General features: G+C 42.1%; 1 protein-coding gene and 1 long non-coding RNA gene across 6 annotated transcripts in view; one reads left to right on the top strand and one right to left on the bottom strand.

Annotated features, from left to right (window-relative positions):
* LOC131490147 (urea transporter 2-like) overlaps window positions 1–24,225 on the top strand; it is a 482,671-nt gene that overhangs the window by 275,093 nt on the left and 183,353 nt on the right. The gene's annotated exons all lie outside the window — the stretch shown is intronic.
* The window catches only part of LOC131490149 (uncharacterized), a 43,028-nt gene continuing 35,940 nt past the window's right edge, over window positions 17,138–24,225 (bottom strand). The window contains exon 10 of one of the 3 annotated variants that reach the window (XR_009250968.1): window positions 17,138–18,034. This is a non-coding gene — a long non-coding RNA (uncharacterized LOC131490149). The remainder of the gene's footprint in view (window positions 18,035–24,225) is intronic. The other 2 variants (XR_009250967.1, XR_009250966.1) reach the window with 2 other exon arrangements.

The raw sequence follows: 24,225 nt of genomic DNA, 5'->3' as shown, positions 1-24,225 counted from the left end.
GTTGCCTTTTAGTTTTGTTGATTGTTTCCTTTGCAGTGCAGAAGCTTTTTATCTTCATGAGGTCCCAATAGTTCATTTTTGCTTTTAATTCCCTTGCCTTTTGGGATGTGTCAAGTAAGAAATTGCTGTGGCTAAGGTCAGAGAGGTTTTTTCCTGCTTTCTCCTCTAGGGTTTTGATGGTTTCCTGTCTCACATTCAGGTCCTTTATCTATTTTGAGTTTATTTTTGTGAATGGTGTAAGAAAGTGGTCTAGTTTCATTCTTCTGCATGTTTCTGTCCAGCTCTCCCAGCACCATTTGTTAAAGAGACTGTCTTTTTTCCACTGGATTTTCTTTCCTGCTTTGTCAAAGATTAGTTGGCCATACTTTTGTGGGTCTAATTCTGGGGTTTCTATTCTATTCCATTGGTCTGTGTGTCTGTTTTTGTGCCAATACCATGCTGTCTTGACGATTACAGCTTTGTAGTAGAGGCTAAAGTCTGGGATTGTGATGCCTCCTGCTTTGGTCTTCTTCTTCAATATTACTTTGGCTATTTGGGGTCTTTTGTGATTCCATACAAATTTTAGGATTGCTTGTTCTAGCTTTTTTAAAAAAATTTTTTTTTAATGTTTTTATTTATTTTTGAGACAGAGAGAGGCAGACCATGAGCAGGGGAGGGGCAGAGAGAGAGGGAGACACAGAATCTGAAACAGGCTCCAGGCTCAGAGCTGTCAGCACAGAGCCTGACGTGGGGCTCGAACCCACAGACCGTGAGATCATTACCTGAGCCGAAGCCGGATGCCCAACCAACTGAGCCACCCAGGCGCCCCATTGTTCTAGCTTTGAGAAGAATGCTGGTGCAATTTTGATTGGGATTGCATTGAATGTGTAGACAGCTTTGGGTAGTATTGACATTTGAACATTACTTATTCTTCCAATCCATGAGCATGGAATGTTTTTCCATTTCTTTATATCTTCTTCAATTTCCTTCATAAGCTTTCTATAGTTTTCAGCCTACAGATCTTTTACATCTTTGGATAGGTTTATTCCTAGGTATTTTATGCTTCTTGGTGCAATTGTGAATGGGATCAGTTTCTTTATTTGTCTTTCTCTTGCTTCATTGTTAGTGTATAAGAATGCAACTGATTTCTGTACATTGATTTTGTATTCTGCCACTTTGCTGAATTCATGTATCAGTTCTAGCAGACTTTTGGTGGAGTCTGTCGGGTTTTCCATGTATAATATCATGTCATCTGCAAAAAGTGAAAGCTTAACTTCATCTTTGCCAATTCTGATGCCTTTGATTTCCTTTTGTTGTCTGATTGCTGATGCTAGCACTTCTAAAACTATGTAAAACAACAGCAGTGAGAGTGGACATCCCTGTCGTGTTCCTGATCTCAGGGGGAAAGCTCTCAGTTTTTCCCCATTGAGGATGATATTAGCTGTGGGATTTTCATAAATGGCTTTTATGATGTTTAAGTATGTTTCTTCTATCCCGACTTTCTCAAGGGTTTTTATTAAGAAAGGATGCTCAATTTTGTCAAATGCTTTTTCTGCATCGATTGACAGGATCATATCGTTCTTATCTTTTCTTTTATTAATGTGATGTATCACATTGATTGATTTGCGAATGTTGAACGAGCCCTGTGGCCCAGGAATGAATCCCACTTGATCATGGTGAATAATTCTTTTTATATGCTGTTGAATTCGATTTGCTAGTATCTTACTGAGAATTTTTGCATCCATATTCATCAGGGATATTGGCCTGTAGTTCTCCTTTTTTGCTGGGTCTCTGTCTGGTTTAGGAATCAAAGTACTGCTGGCTTCATAGAATGAGTCTGGAAGTTTTCCTTCCCTTTCTATTTTTTTGGAACATCTTGAGAAGGATAGGTATTATCTCTGCTTTAAATGTCTGGTAGAATTCCCCTGGGAAGCCATCTGGTCCTGGACTCTTATTTGTTGGGAGATTCTTGATAACTGATTCAATTTCTTTGCTGGTTATGGGTCTGTTCAAGTTTTCTATTTCTTCCTGTTTGAGTTTTGGAAGTGTGTGGGTGCTTAGGAATTTTTCCATATCTTCCAGATTGTCCTGTGTGTTGGCATATAATTTTTCATAGTATTCCCTGATAATTGCTTGTATTTCTGAGGGATTGGTTGTAATAATTCCATTTTCATTCATGATTTTATCTATTTGGGTCATCTCCCTTTTCTTTTTGAGAAGCCTGGCTAGGGGGTTATCAATTTTGCTTATTTTTTCAAAAAACCAACTGTTGGTTTCATTGATTTTCTCTACAGTTTTTTTAGATTCTATATTATTTATTTCTGCTCTGATCTTTATTATTTATCTTCTTCTGCTGGGTTTGGGGTGTCTTTGCTGTTCTGCTTCTCTTTCCTTTAGGTGTGCTGTTAGATTTTGTATTTGGGATTTTTCTTGTTTCTTGAGATAGGCCTGGATTGCAATGTATTTTCCTCTCAGGACTGCTTTCGCTGCATCCCAGAGCATGTGGATTGTTGTATTTTCATTTTCATTTGTTTCCATATATTTTTTAATTTCTTCTCTAATTGCCTGGTTGACCCATTCAGTCTTTAGTAGGGTGTTCTTTAACCTCCATGCTTTTGGAGGTTTTCCAGACTTTTTCCTGTGGTTGATTTCAATTTTCATAGCATTGTAGTCTGAAAGTGTGCATGGTACAATTCTTTTATACTTATGAAGGGCTGTTTTGTGACCCAGTATGTGATCTGTCTTGGAGAATGTTTCATGTGCACTCAAGAAGAAAGTATATTCTGTTGCTTTGGGATGCAGAGTTCTAAATATGTCTGTCAAGTCCATCTGATCCAACTATCATTCAGCACCCTTGTTTCTTTATTGATCTTGTGTCTAGATGATCTATCCATTGTTGTAAGTGGAGTATTAAAGTCTCCTGCAGTTACCACATTCTTATCACTAAGGTTGCTTATGTTTGTGATTAATTGTTTTATATATTTGGGGGCTCCCATATTCGGCGCATAGACATTTATAATTATTAGCTCTTCCTCATGGATAGACCCTGTAATTATTATATAATGCCCTTCTTCATCTCTTATTACAGCCTTTAATTTAAAGTCTAGTTTGTCTGATATAAGTATGGCTACTCCAGCTTTCTTTTGACTTCCAGTAGCATGATAGATAGTTCTCCATCCCCTCACGTTCAATCTGAAGGTGTCCTCAGGTCTAAAATGAGTCTCTTGTAGACAGCAAATAGATGGGTCTTGTTTTTTTATCCATTCTGATACCCTGTGTCTTTTGGTTGGAGCATTTAGTCCATTTACATTCAGTGTTATTATGGAAATATATGGGTTTAGAGTCATTGTGATGTCTGTAGGTTTCATGCTTGTAGTGATGTCTCTGGCACTTTGTGGTCCTTGCAACATTTCACTCACAGAATCCCCCTTAGGATCTCTTGTAGGGCTAGTTTAGTGGTGATGAATTCCTTCAGTTTTTGTTTGTTTGGGAAGACCTTTATCTCTCCTTCTATTCTGAATGACAGACTTGCTGGATAAAGAATTCTCGGGTGCATATTTTTTCTGTTCATCGCATTGAAGATTTCCTGCCATTCCTTTCTGGCCTGCCAAGTTTCAGTAGATAGGTCTGTCACTAGTCTTATGGGTCTCCCTTTATATGTTAGAGCATGTTTATCCCTAGCTGCTTTCAGAATTTTCTCTTTATCCTTGTATTTTGCCAGTTTCACTATGATATGTCGTGCAGAAGATCGATTCAAGTTACATCTGAAGGGAGTTCTCTGTGCCTCTTGGATTTCAATCCCTTTTTCCTTCCCCAGATCAGGGTAGTTCTCAGCTATGATTTGTTCAAGTACACCTTCAGCCCTTTTCTCTCCCTTTTCCTCTTCTGGAATTCCTATTATACGGATATTGTTCTGTTTGATTGCATCACTTAGTTCTCTAATTCTCCCCTCATACTCCTGGATTTTTTTATCTCTCTTTTTCTCAGCTTCCTCTTTTTATATAATTTTATCTTCTAATTCACCTATTCTCTCCTCTGCCTCTTCAATCCGAGCTGTGGTCGCCTCCATTTTACTTTGCACCTCATTTATAGCATTTTTTAGCTCCTCATGACTATTTCTTAGTCCCTTGATCTCTGTAGCAATAGATTCTCTGCTGTCCTCTATACTTTCTTCAAGCCCAGCGATTAATTTTATGACTATTATTCTAAATTCTTGTTCCGTTATATTGCTTAAATCGTTTTTGATCAGTTTGTTAGTTGTCACTACTTCCTGGAGTTTTCTTTTGAGGAGAATTCTTCCGTTTTGTCATTTTGGATAGTCCCTGGGGTGGCTGCCAAACTGCAGGGCACTTCCCCTGTGCTGTCTGGAGTAACTTGTGTTGGTGGGCGGGGCCGCAGTCAGACCTGATGTCTGTCTCCAGCCCACTGCTGGGGCCACAGTAAGAATGGTGTGTACCTTATCTTCCCCTCTCCCAGGGGCAGGACTCACTGTGGAGTGGTGTGGCCCCTGTCTAGGCCACTTGCACACTGCCAGGCTTGTGGTGCTTCTTTGATGGGATCTGGCGTATTAGCCTCGGTGGATCCGCAAGATGCACAGTGGCAGGAGGGGCAGGCTTAGCTCGCTTTGCTGGTGGTGGTCCCCTGTGGGAGAGGCCCTGCAGCACTGGGAGGGAGGCCGACCCATTAAAGGGATGGATCCACAGAATCACAGCGTTGGGTGTTTGCGCAGTGCAAGCAAGTTCAGTAATGGGAACTGGTACCCTTTGGGATTTTGGCTGGAGAATGGGAGAGGGAGATGGCACTGGCCGGTGCCTTTGCTCCCCTCAAGCTGAGCTCTGTCTTCTGGGGCTTGACCCCACTCCCTCCTGGTGTCCTCTCGCCCTCCCACTCTCTGAGCAGAGCTGTTGACTTATAACATTCCAAATGTTAAGTCCTGCTGGCTGTCAGAACTCATGCATTCTGGCCCCTCTGCTTTTGCAAGCCAGACTCAGGGGCTCTGCCTTGCCAGGTGGGCTACCCCTCCACCGCCCGGCTCCCTCCCGCCAGTCTGCGTAGCGCGCACTGCCTCTCCGCCCTTCCTACCCTCTTCCATGGGCCTCTTGTCTGCATTTGGCTCCAGAGAGTCCATTCTGCTAGTCTTCTGGTGGTTTTCTGGGCTATTTAGGCAGATATGGGTGGAATCTAAGTGATCAGCAGGACAAGGTGAGCCCAGTGTCCTCCTACACCACCATCTTCCTCCAAAAGTTCTTTTCATCATTCCCTAAAGGCTCACTTAAGGAGGACCAGATTGCTTGGACCTAGTGATTTTTTTTAAAGGAAACTTAATAATCTGCCTTAATTAACTGTGCTGTCTCTTGCTTCTTCATTCATATAGCTCACAGCTCAGCCTCCATTTTTAGAACAGTTGTGTGTTAATTAGGGTTTGGGCCAGGCCTTTCTTTGTAATTTCCTCTCTCTTCAAATGTTTAACCAGTTCACTAAACTTTGAAAAAGGTGTTAGAAGCCATTTGCTCACACATCACCAGTTTTGCAGATGGGGAAAACGGTCTTTGAGAGTTAAGTAACTTTCCCCAAATCACAATAGCTGGTTTGTAACAGGGTTGGAATGAAAGACGGGTTTCCAAATCACTAACTCGGTGTCTTTCTATGGCTTCATTTTAGCAGTTAGATTTGTTGAACATTTGCTACCAGAGGTTAGAGAAAAGCATAGGCCTGGCTCCTACCCTCAAAGCTATAAATCAAATTGAATAGACAAAACATACACAAGAGAAATGAGAGGGCTATTGTGGTAACCCATTTAACACTAACGGATTTCAGGAAAAAGGGAGAGAGTGGTATGGGTGGGAGTCTCTTGTCAGTTTCTGCCTATGGAAGGAAACTGTGACCTCAGGAAGATGCTGAAGGGAGTATCTTGAGAAGGCAGGTTGGAAAGCAAACATAACCCAGATACAGAGGGACCGCAGAGGTGGATGGACTTCACATGGTGTTAAGAAAGAAGTTCTGCACACTACCCTCCAAAACACAGAGATTTATAGATCAATTGGGCTAACAGGTAGAGTGGACAAGCCAGAGAGCTCCATTAGCCCTTGGCCAGTGTGAGCCCCATGCTTAAGGAGACTTCTCTGGCTGGGTGTGAATGGCTTAATTTTAGAAGGGGGAGGAAACAAGGAGTTTAGGACCCAAGCATGGGATACAAAGGATCTGGAGATGAGTGAAGAAGGATGTAGAAGATCTTACATAATTGATTTTAGATCTCTTACACTGTATTTGGAAACAATAATAAAACATTTCATTTAGGTTGATAATTAGATAAAGCTAAATGCTGAATAGGTAGAGGGAATAGCTCTTTATATGGCATTATTCATGCTAAAGTCTGACAGTGACCATTAGACTCTCTTCTCAAGGGATTTCTGGAGACAGTATTTTGTAAGAATTAAGAAGTTATATATATTATGCCTATTATCAATCAAAAAAATACACACACACATGCCTAGCAAGTGAATGAGTGTGTGGTATATGTGTGTGCATGCAATGTCTGGTTAATGAAGAATCTTGGCCTATTACTAACTAGTTCAGTGACCTTGGGTAATTTACTAAACCTCTGTGTGCCTTAGTTTCTTTACAGTAAAATAAAGATGCCTTGTAGGATTATCAAAAGAAGTAAATAAGATAAAAACACTTATGAAGCGCCTAGCACATTATGCACCCAAATAAGGTTGATTCTCTTTCCTCTTTCATAACTGCAAAGAAGGAACACTGTGGGGAAATTGGGCATGGGGACAACAGAAGGCTGGAGGTTAGGACACTGTGTCAGCACAGTTAGAAAATGTTAGAAATTGGAAGTTGTCAGCAAGCAGTGCTGGGGAGCAGTGATGTGTGTGCTGTGGACTCTACAGAGTGTGTACTGTACAGAGAAAACAAGCATTACCCAAGCCCAGTGAATCTGGTCTAGGGCTGATGGCCTATCAGGATCACTTGCCCCTCGGTGCCCAGGCCTGGGCTTTGCAAGGCATACAGGAAAGTCATTGTGAAATGATGATTCATTCAATCAGATGAAAGAAATGGGAAGAGTGATGCTGGGGAGAGGAAGAAGCAGACTGCCCTGGGTAGAGCCCTTGGCCCTTGGAGGGCTCATACTTTTCCAACCACGTCTCCTTGTTAGGTTACTTGACAATGGAAGGCAGTACAGTGCTGGTAAAGGAGTCCACACATCCCCTGGTTTGTGCAATCAAAGAGGCTTGGAGCACAGAGCTTCACTGTTGAATATCATTCCCCCAGCAAGACAATGCCTCATTTGCATATTTGTTCTTAGTCACTATTTGTTTTTATTCTGAGCAGCCATTAACCTCCTACTATGTCTCCATCTTTTATAATAAAAATAGCAGTGTTAGAAAGGATAACAGCATTCCTCAGCATGGCACCCTCCTTGTTCAGTGTTCTTCATGGCAAGGAAGGAAAAAAAATGACAAGACACTCCCCTATTGCGGGGGCAGACCAGACCCAGGTGACTGAAAGGAGTTTCCGGTGTAGCTTTGGGGAAATCACCATTATGAAGCCTTCTTCCAAAGAAAGTAGCTAGAACACTAAAGGGGTAATTAATTAACAAGTGGCCTAGAATACTCAGTCCCTGATCAGACTTTTGCTCATCATACCCCAGGGAGTCAGCCCAGCACATACATCCTAACCCAGGAGAGCTAGTTTCTGTGCTAGAAAACAGCCAGCATGATCAATGTGAGGCAGAGCCCAAGAGAAGTCACCAACTCCAATTGCTCTGCTGTTCCCTAATGTGCAAGCCCCTGACCTTCAATCTTGATTTGGCCTTGTGAGGCACCTGTAGTGTGTTCATGGTTCTCACATGGTTCTCTACAAAGGCCTGGACTACAACTATCCAGCATTTTTGTCTCCCTAGTATAGGGTCATGTGGATGCTCAGGACAGCCTGGTGGAAGATGGGATCTCAAGATGGGATTTGATGGCACATAGATACAGCCTCAGTTATTAAGTGTCTGCTGGGTTGACCTTGAGCCATCAAATCCAACATCAGGGGTAAGAGTTTGTCTGAAATTTTGATGCCCTTATATTAGCAAATAAATTCCTTTTGTATATTTTACAAAGGCTCTCATTTGTCATGACAGCAAATTTTCTAAGTGATCTTTCTTCCTTTTCTCTGGAGATGTGCTCCATCAACTCTTCTGTGTTACCTCCTCAAAATAAATCTTTATCTTCCCCAAACTATATGCTTCTCAATATGGATGAGACTTAGGTCCTGGCCTCAACATTTATTAGCTAAGAGACTGCAGACAGGATCCTTAACCTACTCAAGCTTCAGTTTCCCCATGTGTTCAGTACCCCCTCACATGCTGATATATATGCGAGAGTTAATTGAAATAATGCTTGTAAAGAGCAGAATGTGATGCCTTTAACAGAAAGCATGCACTAGATACTGTTTTATAATTAATAAAATTGTATTGTCAATGCAGTTAGCCAAACAGAACTATTTGCTTTTCCTTGAATGTAATCTCAGCTTGCCTATGTCCATGCTTTGCCTTTCCTATGCTTTTATATTTCTAGGCCTTCTTCTTATGATGAATATAAAAGCCTCAGTCATTTCTAAAAGTCATCTCAAATGCATATAACTTGCTCTGATTTCTCCAAACAGGAAATGCCCTCTCAGAGTTCTCCCTGCTATTCTCATGGCCCTTACCTTATCCGTCACACTTCTGTGAGGTAGAAGGATGTGGAAGTCTGACAATGTGCAATGTCATCAATTGACATGAGATCAATAAATGCTTGTGGAGTTGCATTATCCTAAAGTTTCCTGATTCCTGTATTTGGGTTTGGGAAGGAATTTGCCTTGATCTGATTCAAATCATGATGATGTGAGAATCATTTAAAGTCACAGGACATTCAAACCCTGGGGAATGATGAGACCCACGCTGTGGAATGGGCATGAAAGTCCAGAGTAGGCACTGAGTATGACTGTGGTACAACAGAAAAGAAAATGTGGCTTTTCCTCCTCTGAGATGAGGTGGATGGAGGGGAAAGTGTCGTTATGGCCAACTTCTCCCTGCCTTTGGTTCACCCCATGCTCGTAATACTTATTCTTCAGCACCAGATGGTCCTCTCCACCTCACATAACCTCATCACCATCTCTGAGGGACCTTCCTGGGTATTGGGGACCACTCCTTCACCTCCTTATTTCTTCCATCTCTGAATCACAGGTGATCCCGTAGTCTGAACCTCCCCCCTTAACTTTGTAGATTGCTTCATATTATTCTCTCTCTAAAGCAGGAGCCCTCAGGGACCAACATAATATCTATGCTTCCTTTACTTTCCAGACAAGGGTGGGTCCTTAAGAAGTATTTGCTCTAAGACTGATGGACTGAGAGCCCCTCTTACAAATGGAGGTTGTGCTCAATGATAGGGAAAGACTTTTCAATCCGACGAGACTCTGAGATGTCAACTGTTAACAAATAAAAGAAAAAGGTGTAAGACCTATTTTCTATTTCATGGACTAAAAGTCTGAGAGGTTAACTCAATTTTTTTTTTTTTTTTTTAATTTTTTTTTTTCAACGTTTTTTTATTTTTATTTTTGGAACAGAGAGAGACAGAGCATGAACGGGGGAGGGGCAGAGAGAGAGGGAGACACAGAATCGGAAACAGGCTCCAGGCTCCGAGCCATCAGCCCAGAGCCTGACGCGGGGCTCGAACTCACAGACTGCGAGATCGTGACCTGGCTGAAGTCGGACGCTTAACCGACTGCGCCACCCAGGCGCCCCAGAGGTTAACTCAATTTAATCAGGATATTGTTTTTGTTGCTTGTACAAGTTTACGTAAGTTTAATCCATTAAACTGTTTTGTACATGTAGCAGCAATAATGGAAATCTGGGGTTTCTTGGACAGAACCAAGAGCAAGGAAAACCCATGAGCTAGGGCAGTCCTTGGAATCACTACATTGTTAGTGGGTTTACTAACTGACAGCCTGGAGGCAATCTATTTTATTAAGAGATTGAAAAATAGTTTAAAAAACCAGCATGTGAAGATTTCAATCAGAAATAGATGGGCACTTTTTAAACTGCAATTGGTTTCTAAAGAATGGGCAAGATAAGAATTGATAGAGGTGAATAGCTATCAAAACGTGGGGTGAAAAAAAAAGAAGCAAATTGCCACCTACTTGAAGTGAATAGCTCTTGTAATGTAATGGGTTTTAAACTTTAAAATTGTTTTGTACTGTGACATACATAACAGTGGAAGTCTGGATTGAGAGTGTTTATTGGTTTTTTCCAATGGAAGATTGCCTGTTTGGTATTTGAATAATAATCTCCATATAAAAATATGGTAATGTAATTATGCTAACTAGTATTTTCTATAATTCAAGACTCTGTTTATAATAATATATCATATTTTGCAGTCAGGTAAGAATCCATTTGTCCCCTCCACCTGGGCCCAGAGATAGGAAGAGGAACTTTAATATACAGTTCTCTGCAATCTGCTCCTCTCTGGAGTTAGCATTTCCTCGAAGGTGATACAATAAATCTCACCAGAAATACCTTCATTTACCACATGCTGCCAAGTGGAGATGAAGCTGATTCTTCGAAATTTTGCTGATAAACTTGCTTTGACCAAACTCACAGATGGAAACCTGCAAGTGTGAGGATATTAGCCAAACTCAAAGAGAAAGGAAGTGAGAGAGTATTTTAAATTAATTTGGAGAAAACAAATAGAATGGGTCAATTACATTTGTTACCACACAGTATATTATTGAGAAATTTATACATGAAAAATGAGTACAGCATCAGCTAGTGTTATGATATCACCCACATGAGAAAACACAAATTGTGAAGTTGTGGATGGGTCTGGACCTGGTAGAGTCCTCTTTTAAGTTGGTGTCGTACTAAGACAGTTTTCACAAAGCTAGTCCATTTTTCTTACTTTCATACTAAAAATATTAGTGCTGGTGGAACACCAGGGACCTAACAGTGTAAGACTTTGCCTTTGATTGGGAAAGCTAACCCTGAGAATACTGATTAATGGAGCAATAGGGTAGTATCTAGTGGCCTGTCCCAGTGTTCTGTATCAACATGGTTCAGATTGACAGCCTTAATAACAAGGATGAGGATACAGAAAACTACAGTTTTAGTAAAAGTGGTAAATACATTGAAAGGTATGCTGCAATCTAAACTGGTCTTTATGGCTCATACAGTGGGCCACATTTAACCTATTAAAATGTAGAAGGCTAAGTATAAGTTTCTGTATGTAGGTTTCTCAAAAGCTCACAACCAAGGAAGCACATCATGGGGAACGTGGCTAAACAGCAGCATATGACATGCCAAAAAATGCTTAAAAAGTTTTGAGGCTCTATTAATAGTAATACCATGCCTGGAGAGAGGGAGGTGATTGCCCTTCACTGCACATAACACCCTTGGAGTTTTATGTTAAATTTGAGGATTACCACCCTTTAATAAAGAAGTTGATACATTGGGGTAAAATGCCTAGAATGACGAATGAGAAATGTTTGAAAGAAATAAGGCTGTTTATGTTTTAAAAAGTAGTCTGTTTTTAAGTATGTTCAGAGCAGTCTGATAAATGAAGAAATGGACTTACTCTGGGTAACTCCAGAAAGCAGATGAATTTCCTGTAACAGCCCAGATCTATAGACCACTCCTCTTTCCTCTGATAACTCCCAAGCTCTGTGTTTTTGTTTTCATTCTTCAGCTTTATTAAGGTACAAGTGACAGATAAAAATTAACCCCCAAGCCCTCTGTATCTTTTCACATCGGTACTCAACAACACTGTTAATAGAGGAAATAGGGAGAAGCAGCAATCTGTGCCCCTCCTACAGAGAGAAGAGCAGGGAAGGAGGGATGTGGGGAAAATCAGGTAAGAAGTACAGGCCAATCCTCGGAGGAACAGAAACAAAACCCTTCCAGTCTTCATCCCTTTTCTGTGCACACTCTTTTGTCCTCTCCCCGCCCCCCCCAACCCCTGTCAGAGCATCCCCTTCTACAATTTTTGTGTTTGCATATGGGAACCTTGACAGTAATGACCAGGAGAAGTATGTTGATTCAAACCTCCTGCAGCATTCTGGTTACCTTTCTATTTTTGTTCAACCACAGTGACAAGTGATTTGAGGTGATGATAAATCCATGCATTTAAAGCCTTGATTGCCTGAATAAATAGGTTGGATAGCTTCAGTAATTGGATAATTAAAGCAAAATGGAGATGCCAGTGGGGCCAGAAGCTGAGAAAATCAGAATGGCTAGAGATTTCATTTTGGAAAAGTCAAAACCCAAAACTGTTGCAGTAGAGCAGGTAAAACCAAAAGGCACACATTCCCAACAAACGAAGAAACAAACCCAAAAAACAGGTTGCAAGGAAAGGGGGAGGGTGCTTGATTAAAATGAACTGAGTGGGGCGCCTGGGTGGCGCAGTCGGTTGGGCGTCCGACTTCAGCCAGGTCACGATCTCGCGGTCCGTGAGTTCGAGCCCCGCGTCAGGCTCTGGGCTGATGGCTCAGAGCCTGGAGCCTGTTTCCGATTCTGTGTCTCCCTCTCTCTCTGCCCCTCCCCCATTCATGCTATGTCTCTCTCTGTCCCAAAAATAAATAAATAAATAAATAAATAAATAAAATAAAATGAACTGAGATGCAAATAAAAAGGAAAGGCACACTTGAACTTCTTTGCGTATTTTCTTCTAAAGCATACTGTCCTCTGCTCAGGATTTCAGCCAGATTGGACCAAGGAATAGACAACAGAGGGTGGAGTGCTGTTCTGAATTAGTGCTTTCCATTCCAGACCTGCCCTCCCCCCTCTCCCCCCACACACACAGTCTGCTTTGCTCTGTCTTTTCATCTTCTTTCTATTTCCCTCCCATTTTTCTTGCCCTCTAAGCAAGGTCCTTGAGAGCTGTGCTTAGACTCTAAAATCTGGTAAAAAGCGACCAGAGAGTGCACCTTACTGAGACACAGCTAATACTGGCAGACCCTAAGGGGACATAAAAGAGATCAGGGCTATGGGCCTGGCACTTCCTTGTTTCTAGATGGTGGAACACACATTGAGGAGATATAGTCATTCATCCAGAACCCTACTGTCAGACAAGATAGTTGTCTTCTGCTGATACCAGATGTGCTCCCACCAAGGAGCCAGGCTTGCCCACCATCACGGTACACTGCAAGGGTCCCCACCTCATTTAAGCCCCCCCCATCAGAGAGCTGACCCATCTGCTCCAGCCCCCCAGCCACCTCCATCTCACATGGCCCCTGTCTCTCTTTTCCCCACGCACAACTTACATTGGAGATTATTAAGTGTTCACTATGCAGAAATGTTCACCATCACCCCAGCAGCAGTATGGGAGTTGTACTTGTGTGTTGAACACTCACTATGGCACATCAACAGTGGGTTAACCCTCAAAATCACCTGTTGTTTCCACCATTTTATTGATGAGGAGATTGAGACTTGAAAAGGATAATTAACTTCTTAGTAGATAGTTCCTGCCAGAAGGAAAATCCACACTCATACTGAGAACAAAACCCATACTCTTATTGTATGTGATTCCCTGCTGCCTTCTGAGGGCCTGGTAAGCTTGAGTTACAAATACTCTTACACTCCTGACTTCCTGTTGCCCTCTGTCTTCAGTCATACATTCAACAAAACATTTATTGGGCACTTACTGTATACTGTGCCAGGCACTGAAGCTGTAGAAATGAGCAGCAACATGGTGCCCTCAAGGATATGGAAAGACAAAAATAAAGACTCCTATTAAGTACAAAATGTGGTAAGTTCTTTGTTTATGGTAGGTGCTCAGTGCAGGTTGGTTAAATAAAATCACTTGAATTAAACCTTCAAAATCATTCCTGTGATAGTAGGCAGCAAATTAGCATTTCTCTGCATGACTGGCTCAAGCAGGTCAAGGAGAACATATGCTAATGGGGGAAGGGGTCCCTTCTATTACTATTGAAACCACAACCCTGCCTGAAAAACACAAAGAAATATTTTTGACCCTACAGCCGAGAGGATTCACCTCCTGTTATCTGTATGTACACAAACTAGTTTGACAGAGTTCAGGTACAACTTTAAAGAAAGGCTCCATATGTGTGCACACATGTATGTTCATGCATGTGTGTTTACAAAAGAAAGAGAGATTTTTATATAAGACTCTGATTAAGATGATACATATAATAGCCAAAGCAACTGTTTAAAGGAAACCCATTCTGCTGAAGGCTAAACAATACCATTTCCACTCAAGCAAGCAATGAATAGCATCCCTCAGATTAGAAACCAAGAGTAAAAATGTAGTAATGATCTAGGAAGAAAGTTAAATTAAAGGTTCATGTCTGTCCTATGCTACGAAAATAGACAAGAAGACCAGCTTGTAGTGCCTAGAGGTAATCCAGTGCCAACAAAGTAACCTGGCTAAGAACCCAGCACAGAGCTATGAGGGACACACACGGAGTTCATTATTGGCCATACTAGGCACTGGGCATTTTCTGTACAGTATCTCCTTTAATTTTCCCAATGACCCTATGTAACCCCAATGTTATCTGAGAACTCTAGCATCTCAAGATCAGGGAAAGACATTGCAGAGTTGGCATTGAAATAGCAAAGGTATATGATTTGCTTTTCAGATTCCCACGTGTGGTTAACTTGGGTTAGAATAAGGGATTTGATCTTTAGCAGTATTCAGTAAAGAAACTACCAATTCTCATGCTGTCTGTATTTTCTGGGATATTCTCTTTTGGTTTTCCCTTTAAAAAAAATGTCAATGAGCAGCTATTCCTGGAGCATCTACAATGGGCTTCGCACACTGTGGTAGGTGCCGGGATGTGGGGATGAAAACAGCTAATCTAGTTCTTGCTCCTATGATGCTTAGAGGCTAGCAAGGAAGAGATGCCAAAGAAATCATTACATGTAATTAGCCACATCATTGTAGACTGGTCTCTGCTGTGCTAAGGAAAAACACAGAAGAGTTGTGTCTACACTTGGCGCAGAATTTTCAAGAAGATGGCACCATGTCTGCACTAGAAAGTGTTGGGGGTGGGAGAGGCACAGGAGTCACAGTGTGGGGGAACTCAAAGAAAAGAGACCACACCACTCTCCAGGGAGAGAAGGGGTGCCAGCTCACACTTCCTACCTGGACAGTCTCCCCCAGGCTCTGCCCTATATGGAGCAGTCCTTGGAGACTCTGTGCTCTGTTTTCATAAGCAAGACCCTTGCCTTACAAGGGAGCAATTCAGCTTTGGAAAGCTAGTTTCAGTGTCCAGTGACTAGTGTAACTGAATGTTTCCCTTCTCAATGAATCGCTTTGGCATTATTTAAGCCCAGTCATAATATTGTGGTTCACAGGAAGCTAAAAAGTGACCTTTGTAAGTTGATCAAATCATAAAACTAATGAAAATGGATGGCCAGGGCTTCCAAAGGGGCATGAATATAGGCCTTCTCCAGGCAGCTCAGACTGAGCTCCTCTCCATGCAAACACAGCTTTCAAGAATTTTTTTTTCCAAGTCTTTCTTTTCTTTCTGTCAGCCATTAATTCGTGACAGCCTGGACTAAATCCAGAAGTATTGCTCTATAGCTTTTGCTCTCACATACATACTCTGAATCCTATGTGATTGCCTCCTAATGCTCCATCCACCCCCAGCCCTGGCCAGGTCCACCTATGGGCACTCACTCCAGGACCATAACAGCAATTGGGTAGCCTGGGATTTCAGCATAAACTCTGGACCTGGTTTTCTTTTCCCTCCTCATGAGAAGAACTTCTCCAGCTTATTAGAAGTTAAAAGAGTTCTCTGGGCACCAGAATACTCGTATCAGCAACTAAGGGGGAGGTGAACCTAGTAAGCCTAGTAAATGGGAGGTTAACCTACAAGAGGACAGGGTCTGAAGACTACAACCTTAAAAGTACTTTCCCTATCTGATGGACAGAATTCTAAGAGTAAATTATCTGAGTGGCTGGCACTACTTCTTACTAGCTGTGTGACGTTTGGCAAGTTAGCCTCTGTACTTTGTCATCTGTAAATGAGGAGAGTAATAGAAGCTACCTCAAAGATAAAGTCCTTGAGTTGACCCAGGACACAGAGACATTGTGCAATAAAGGAAAACCATTGCTATTGTTACTTTGAGTCATAGATAAGAATCTTCTATAAGCTCAGAATGATGGACACTTTGAGTTCTTAGGTCTCAATCTGATGTTGCCCTGGGACTTAGGTGTTGATTCCTACTCTGTCAAGGGAAATAAAGAGCTTCCTGTCTGAGGAGTAGCAAGGCTGCCTTGTTGGGGCTGCACAGTTTTGATCTAGTATTGACCTACTTTCTTGTTTCTGGTCTCCTGTTTTGCCTGGCCTCAAGGCTGCACTCTTGGTTTGTAACTGCCTGACCTGCTTCTGCCTGCTCCCAGACTGTCCCTTCTGATGGACAGCCATGCCCCCTCTCCCTCCACTTTGGCAGATTGTCTGCATCCTCATCACACCAACGTCCTAGGCCAATGGATTGGAAAACTAACAGTGTCCCCTTTAAAAAATATAGTTTTACATAATTTCTCAGCTTGGGAAATGCTGAGAAGTCCTTCCTTGCAGAAATTCCAAGGATAAGTCTCCAAGTACCCTCCTGCTGAGGGGCACTAGATTCAAATGATTTGGAAATGGAATCCAATCCAAGCTGGTGGCCATTTCTCTATCCTGGGGCTCCCCTTTTCTCCACCCAGTCAAAACCCTGAGACAGGAATGCCATAGCTGCTAAGGCAGGACCACCATGGATCTTGGCTTCAGGAAAGATGGTGGGAGAAGCCATCTGAGGGTGGGCCCACTAGAGCTTAGTGCTGGATGGACGGTAAGATGAGGAGGCCCTGGAGGAAGCTGGTCTGTTTGGCTTTGGTAAAAGAGCCCAGTTCAACTTTCAGGTGTGTGTGTGTGTGTGTGTGTGTGTGTGTGTGTGTGTGTGTGTGTGTTTGAAGGCTGAATGGATGAATACCAGGCAGCAAGAGGGCCGTTTGACCACAGAGATCAGGAATAAGGGAGCATTTAATTTTAAACTTGACCCTTCTCTCCACTCCTGGTGAATTTTGGTATTTACCACCTCAGAAACAGTATGAAAGTGTACACTGTATTTGAGGGCCTCAGATGTATTCCCAGGGCTAAACAAAAATTAAAATAAGATCAAATAAAATGAGAAGACTGGGGTGAGAAAATTTATTTTTCTTTTTATTTCTTTAATGTTTATTTTTGAGAGAGAAAGAGAGCACACGCACCAGTGGGGAAGGGGCAGAGAGAAAGGGGGACAGAGGATCCCAAGCCAGCTCTGCGCTGACAGCAGTGAACCCGATGTGGAGCTCGAACACAAATGGCGAGATTATGACCTGAACCGAAGTCAGACACTCAACCGACTGAGCCACCCAGGCACCCCAGAAAATTTATTTTTCTAGTGCTAGCCCGAGGCAATTGATTTGGGGTTCTGCTGTTGCTGGAAGGGGAAAAATGTGGGAGGAAATAGAGGATGTACCTCAGAGTTGGTGATGGGTGTGGACCGGGAGACCCAGCTACCCTGTGCCAGGCTGAGAAAGAAGATATATCACATCCTGCTTGAAATACAGAGAAAATTGACCTTTTCTATTCCTTACCAGAACAGACTCCCACATAAAAGCAACAAAACATGCAGTACTAAGTTTAAATTCTGGCTCTGCTCCTTACCAGTTGTGTGATCTAAGGCATGTTATTTAACCTCTCTGAGCCTCTGCTTCCTTGTCTGCAAAATAAAGAAAATAGTGCACAGAGGCTTTATATTCATTTGTTAGGGCCACCATAACAAAGTTCCACAGACCGGGTGGCTTCAAGAGATACTTATTATCTCACAGTTCAGGAGTCCAGAAGTCTGAGATCAAGGGGTCAGCAGGATTGGTTCCTTCTGAGGCTGTGAAGAACACTCTGTTCCATGCCTCTCTCCTTGCTCCTGGTCATGTGCTGGTGATCTGTGGCAGTCTTTTGATGTAGAAGCATCACCCAAATCTCTCTCTTCATCTTCACATCACATTCCATCCGTGTGTCTGTCTCTGTGGCCAAATTTCCCCTTTTTTAATAAGGATAACAGTCATATTGGACTAGAAGTCCACTCCATTTCAGTTTGAATTCATCTTAACAAATTGCATCTGCAGTAACTTTACTTCCAAATAAGTCACATTCTGAGGTATTACAGGTTAGACTTTAGCATATTGAATTGGGTGGAGGTGGAGGAGATACAGTTCAACTCCTAACACGATTGTTGTAAGAATTAAAAAGTATGGCATATATATATAAGGTTCTTAACAGAATCTCCATTACAAAATAAGCATTCGATGAAGGAAGCTATTTCATTGATACTTATTTATTTTTTTGCTAAACATTGATTTACAAAAGATTTATTTTTAGCTAGGCCAGATGACAGGGAAAAAATCACCTCCCATATACATCAATCACATCATCTAAGTTACCCAGGATGTGTGTGTGCCTGGGAGGTGGGGAGGTGCTAGGCTATAGGAAGTTTTAGGCTACATCCATACAATGTCAGTATATGAGCCAGTCGGGGCACCTGGGTGGCTCAGTTGGTTAAGCATCCAACTTTGTCTCAGGTCATGATCTCACAGCTTGTGAGTTCAAGCCCCACATCGAGCTCTGTGCTGACAGCTCAGAGCCTGGAGCCTGCTTCAGATTCTGTGTCTTTCTCTCTCTGCCCCTCCCCTTCTCTCTCTCTCTTTCAAAAATAAATAAATGGTAAAAAAAAAAAAAATTAAAAACAATATATAGGCCAAGCCATACTGGCAAATGGACAGTTATATATGCACACCTTTTGCAAAATATATAAAAAAAATCTTTTCTCTAAAATCTAAACCCCTTGAAATTTAACCTTGAGATTCATCCCAGATTAGTTGCTAGCCAGTAAGATCTCAATTCAAATGAGAGTGTAAAGCATTCCTCTTTACTTGAAACCTAGGACTAAGGAAGGAGGAGGAAGGGGTCTTTCCAGAGCCTGGGTTCTGTGGAGAAAACCTGGTTAGCAGTATGAAATTCTGGGGGAATGTGCCTAGAGAATGAGCCACCCAGAAATGGCAAAGGAACCCAGAGGGAGGATGTAGAAGCACAATAGAGTGAATATCACCAATTTTGCAAATTGGCCTCTATCATAAAGAAGGTTTGGTTCCTGTGTGAAACCATCAGCAATTTACCTGAATGTAGGATTAGGGAAGGTGCTGAAGAACCCAAGCCCCTGTTTGGGGTTTCCTGTGGTATTAGCAATAGTCATGGTGATAAGACAGTTGAGGGCACTAGCTTGGGAATTGCCAATTTGGGAACCGGTGCCCCCTGCTCTGCAACAACCTTGCTGTGTGACCTTGGACAAGCTTCTTCCCCTCTCTGGCCTCATCTGTAACATGAGTGGCCAGAATGCCTTCTCTCTGTGGATGCTGCTAGCCCGACATTCTATGATATTCTGGTCCCTGCTCAGGCCCAGCCCCAAAGTCAGTTAGAAAGAAATCCTGCTGAATTATGAGTGTCATGAGGGATAATACTGTCCTCAGCTTAGATTTCTTCCTGGCTGGACTGCTGCTGTGCTGAGGCTGTGCCTCTCAATCAGGAATTGGAAGGGAGAAAAAAGAAGGAAAGATCATCTGCTTGTATTTAAAAAGGAAGGAGAGCAAAATGGGAAGTACAGATCAGGCTTGCTCATGCCCATCTTTGAAGTACGGAAAAGCACTTTCCCTGAATAGTGTGAGTGAATATGATGAATGAGGCTATTTGATTAAGCAGGATGAAACTGGTGAGCCAGCGTTCTCTGTGTTTTATTTTGCCTAATGGCTGTAATCAGAAATCACGCAGTCATCTTTTCAAAAGTGGGAGCCAGTGGCGAAGCTCACAGGTAGTTGTGCGTCTGCAGTTCTTTTGAAGACCCCACATCTCTCCTGGAGCCTCTGGGAGATTGAGAATATGGAGGGGTCTCTAACGAAGTCTCCACCAACACCAAAGTAATTGGATCACTTTGTCAATTCAGTTAACAGCCCATTGGTTCAATTTCCTTTTGTAAATTTAGATTAGATAGCCAGTACCTAGGACAGTAGCTGGCACCAAGTAATGTGCTTCGAAAGTATTTATTAAATTAACTAATCAGTGAGTGACAGGAACAATGAAGGAATGCATGAATAATGGATGGGAACCTTGTAGGTAAGGGAAAAAATGTACAGATGAATTTTCGCTCTTTCTGTCAAATTGACATCGTTTTTGATAGGACATGAGAAACATTTGTGATGTACCATCCATCTGTTCATTGAGTTTTCATTGATAAAAACAGAGATTCCTACATTTGAGCCCTAGGTCTTTCCTTCATTTGCTGTGTAAACTTAGGGAAGTTGCTCAACCTGTCTGTGCTTTAGTTTTCTCATCTCTAAAATGAAAATATTAATAATACCTATCTAGTGCCTGGGGATAGTGGGAAGACAGAAGGAGATAATAAGTGTGAACACTAATTACACTTTATGGCCCAAGGAGCTACAGATTAGGCTAGATGAGAATGAAGTTAGCCCTATGTGTGTACCACAGAAGGCACTTAGGCAGTTGCCTTTAAGGCATGATTTCAGAAGGTCGATGAGGCCCTTCTCTCCCCAGGCATCATGCCACTGAGAAGTAGTATGCCTAAAACTCCTACTCTTAGAATTCCCTTTGGGAAAAAAAAAAAAAAAAAGAATTCCCTTTGAGCTAAAAAAAATGCCCAGAGGGGCGCCTGAGTGGCGCAGTCGGTTAAGCGTCCGACTTCAGCCAGGTCACGATCTCGCGGTCCGTGAGTTCGAGCCCCGCGTCAGGCTCTGGACTGATGGCTCGGAGCCTGGAGCCTGTTTCCGATTCTGTGTCTCCCACTCTCTCTGCCCCTCCCCCATTCATGCTCTGTCTCTCTCTGTCCCAAAAATTAAAAAAAACATTGAAAAAAAAATTAAAAAAAAAAAAGCCCAGAGAAGTTCCATTGGTGATATAAATTATATGAGAAGGTAAACACATTCAGACATTAACACTAGTTATTTCCCAGACTTTAGTCTACCTTCAAAAGACAGAGCAGTATGCATACTCATCAATGCCTTGGCTTTGGAGTCACTCAGTTCAAATCTAGGGTATGCTACTTACCAGCTATGTGGCCTTAGGCAAGCTACTGAACTCTGAACCTCTGTGTTCTCAGTTGTAATTGGCTAATGATATTTACTTCTTAGTGTACTATGGGGATAATATGAGATAATGTACATGAAACTATTTGCATACGTCACTCATACTCAGAGGACAGTGATTATTATTAACATGATTTTTCTCCCATTGAAGATGTTCATAAGAACATTATTATGGATGGAATGTTTGTGCCCCCACCCCCATATTTATGTGCTGAAGCCCTAATCCCCAGTATGATGGTATTAGGAGGAAGAGCCATTAGGTGGTAGAGGCCCCCAATGGGATTAGTGTCATTATAAGAAGAGGAAGAGACTCAGAGTTCTCTCTCTGCCCTATGAGGACATAGCAATAAAGTGGCCTTCTACAAGCCAAGAAGAGAATCCTCACCAAGAACCCAACCATGCTGGCACCCTGATCTCAGACTTTAATCCTATGGAACTATGGTAAATAATTGTCTGTTATCCAAGCCACCTAAGGTGTATGGTATTTTGTTATAGCAGTGCAAGCTGACTAAAACAAACATGAAAGGCAGTTCTCAAAGATTTTCAACCATATTTGGAGCACGGCAACATTATTGCAACGAATTTCAGTTCTTGGAATGACCACTTTAAAGGACACCCCTCAGGATGTTTGGATGGCTCAGTTGGTTAAATGTCCAATTCTTCATTTCTGTTCGAGTCATGATCTCATGGTTCATGATATTGAGCCCCACATCAATCAGGCTCTGCCCTGACAGCACAGAGCCTGCTTGGAATTCTCTCTCTCTCCCTCCCTCCCTTTCTGCCCCTCCTCTCTCCATGCTTTCTCCCCCTCTCTCTTTCTCTTTCTCTCTCTCTGAAAAAAAATAATAAATAAAAACTTTTTAAAAAATAAAGGACACCCCTCATCTTCATGTAGCCCCTTTCCCACCTCCCAGAAATCAGTGACTATTGACTGGCCCACACTGTAGGTGAATGCTGCTGGAATGCACAGAGAGTTAAGGAAGATCTCTTGAAAGAGATAGTCTCTGAATGGGGTTCAGAGAGATGAATAGGATGGGGTGTGAAATGGGGAAAAGAAGTCATCCCTGCCTCCTTGTGATTGTCGCCATTTTCATGAGTTCCTGGCGTCCTGTCTCCTCCTCCTCTCCCCTCCCACTATCTCCTCCCCCTCCCCCTCCCCCTATCCCCCAACCCTACTTGTGCCAAAGGGAGTCAAGGAGAGAGATTTCTCCTTCTCCTTCAGAAACCTCTTTTTCAATCATTTCTCCACAGAATTTTACAGTTTAAATGCTAGGAGGCTGCTCCATGAATCTTGCTCCCCAGCCATCACATCTGGGGTCAGTCACTTCCTCTGGAAGAAGCCCAGGCTCAAGGAGAAAGTACCAAGTTAGAGAATGCAAGGGGCACATGAATTTTGGTCTTTTGCTTGTTTTATAGATCCTCTTTCTCTTTTGACTAGAACCTTACCTTGCCTCTTTCCCCAAGGTAGAGTCAGGGATACCACAAGGTCTGCATATCCAGATATTCCCCCTTCACTTTATCGGGGGAAAGGTGGGAGTCTGGGAGGAGCAGAGAAAGAGACACACCAGACAGCTAAACGCAGCCCCATATTTGGATTGCAGCTAAGAAAAGGGTTAAAGAGAGATTTTCTTCTCATATCTTATTGAGATCATTTTATGGCTCCAATCTCAAGGGAAATGAGCAGTTTGCACATTTACCGTTTCCTATCAGTCGACCATCTGTAGGCACCACCTTTCACAAAGAGCTTATACATTAACTGGTCACTTTATCATTGTAATATATTTGGAAAATCAAAAACCAGCTGTTATAAAGCTATAAACTGGAGACTTTATTACATATTGTTTATCATTACTTTAGTATTTGGAGATTCATAATGCACGGACTTTGAGATCTATCTGTATTGCCAAGGAGGCCAAAGTTTATTTCCCTAATAATATGCAAATGGAGCCTTTATACCAGATAATGAATAATCACTTTAGATTAAAGGCTGAATTTTCTTTTAGTGGTACTGGCAGTGCAGCCTTTTGCATGCAGTTAATAATTAATTTAAAGAATTACCACTTCAGTGAGCCCTGCTTACATTATTTATTAAGTGTAATTAAAGTATTTATTAGTCAAGTAATAAATGAGGGACAACCCCCAGCACCTTCACAGTGTTGTAAAATAATCACAGACCATGTTTATCTGCAAAACAAGACTGAGTGTGGCTCGAGTGTGTTAATAGATTTTTCGTGATCATTCCATGCTCTATCAGTGTACCTCAACAATGGGTGTGTGTCTGGCATGCCCACCTGCTTCCATTGCTTGGCTCATTCTACAGGAAAGGAATACCTTGGCTTTTTCTCATTGTTTATCTGTGTGTGTTCGTTTGGAGGCAACATAAAGAGGATTTCTTGGTTCAAGGGAACATCCCCAGTCTACTATGTTGGTATAGCTCAGATTGGCTGCTCCTGAAGGGCTGCTAAAAACGTTACCTATAATGAAGATGATTGTATAATTCTTGTCCAAACCAGGACAATTTTGAGAATGAAAGAGGATGTTACTAATAATAATATGTAAATTGAGAGCGTTCTAGGCAAAGCAAGACTGAACCTTCAAAAATTAGCATGGCCTTTACCTACCCTTCAAGCTGGATTGCCTTTACCGGGTTGTGAATTTAAGAGTCACCTTTTACCTCAGACTGCTGCTTACCACATAGGGTTTTAGATAGAAAGCTGGACTTCTGCCTTCTCTCAACTTCAGGCAACTTTGGGCTGCCCATAGTCTTCCCCAGGAAACCTTTCCCGACCCCTCCAACCAGAAATGACCACTACTTCTAACCCCCATCACATTGCTTACACCTCTGTTGGGGCCTATCTCAGAGGCTTGCTGTGCCTTGATTTATTTATTTTAACCACCCTGTAAAGAGATTGCAAACTCCTTACAGTAAAAGACAGACTATACTTGCAGACTTTTAACTCTTCCATCCATGCTTACATTGGTGCCTTGCTAAAAGTAGATATATAGTAAACATTTACTAAATAGATTTTATAGTTGGGAAGCACAATCCCTCATCTTTCTAATCAGGAATGAAGACAGA

Source organism: Neofelis nebulosa, chromosome 11 (genome assembly GCF_028018385.1).
Source record: "Neofelis nebulosa isolate mNeoNeb1 chromosome 11, mNeoNeb1.pri, whole genome shotgun sequence".
In the NCBI taxonomy this organism is placed as follows: Eukaryota; Metazoa; Chordata; class Mammalia; order Carnivora; family Felidae; genus Neofelis; species Neofelis nebulosa.
The sequence above is the reverse complement of the archived record's forward strand: the minus strand, read 5'-3'. Positions and strand labels throughout refer to the sequence as shown.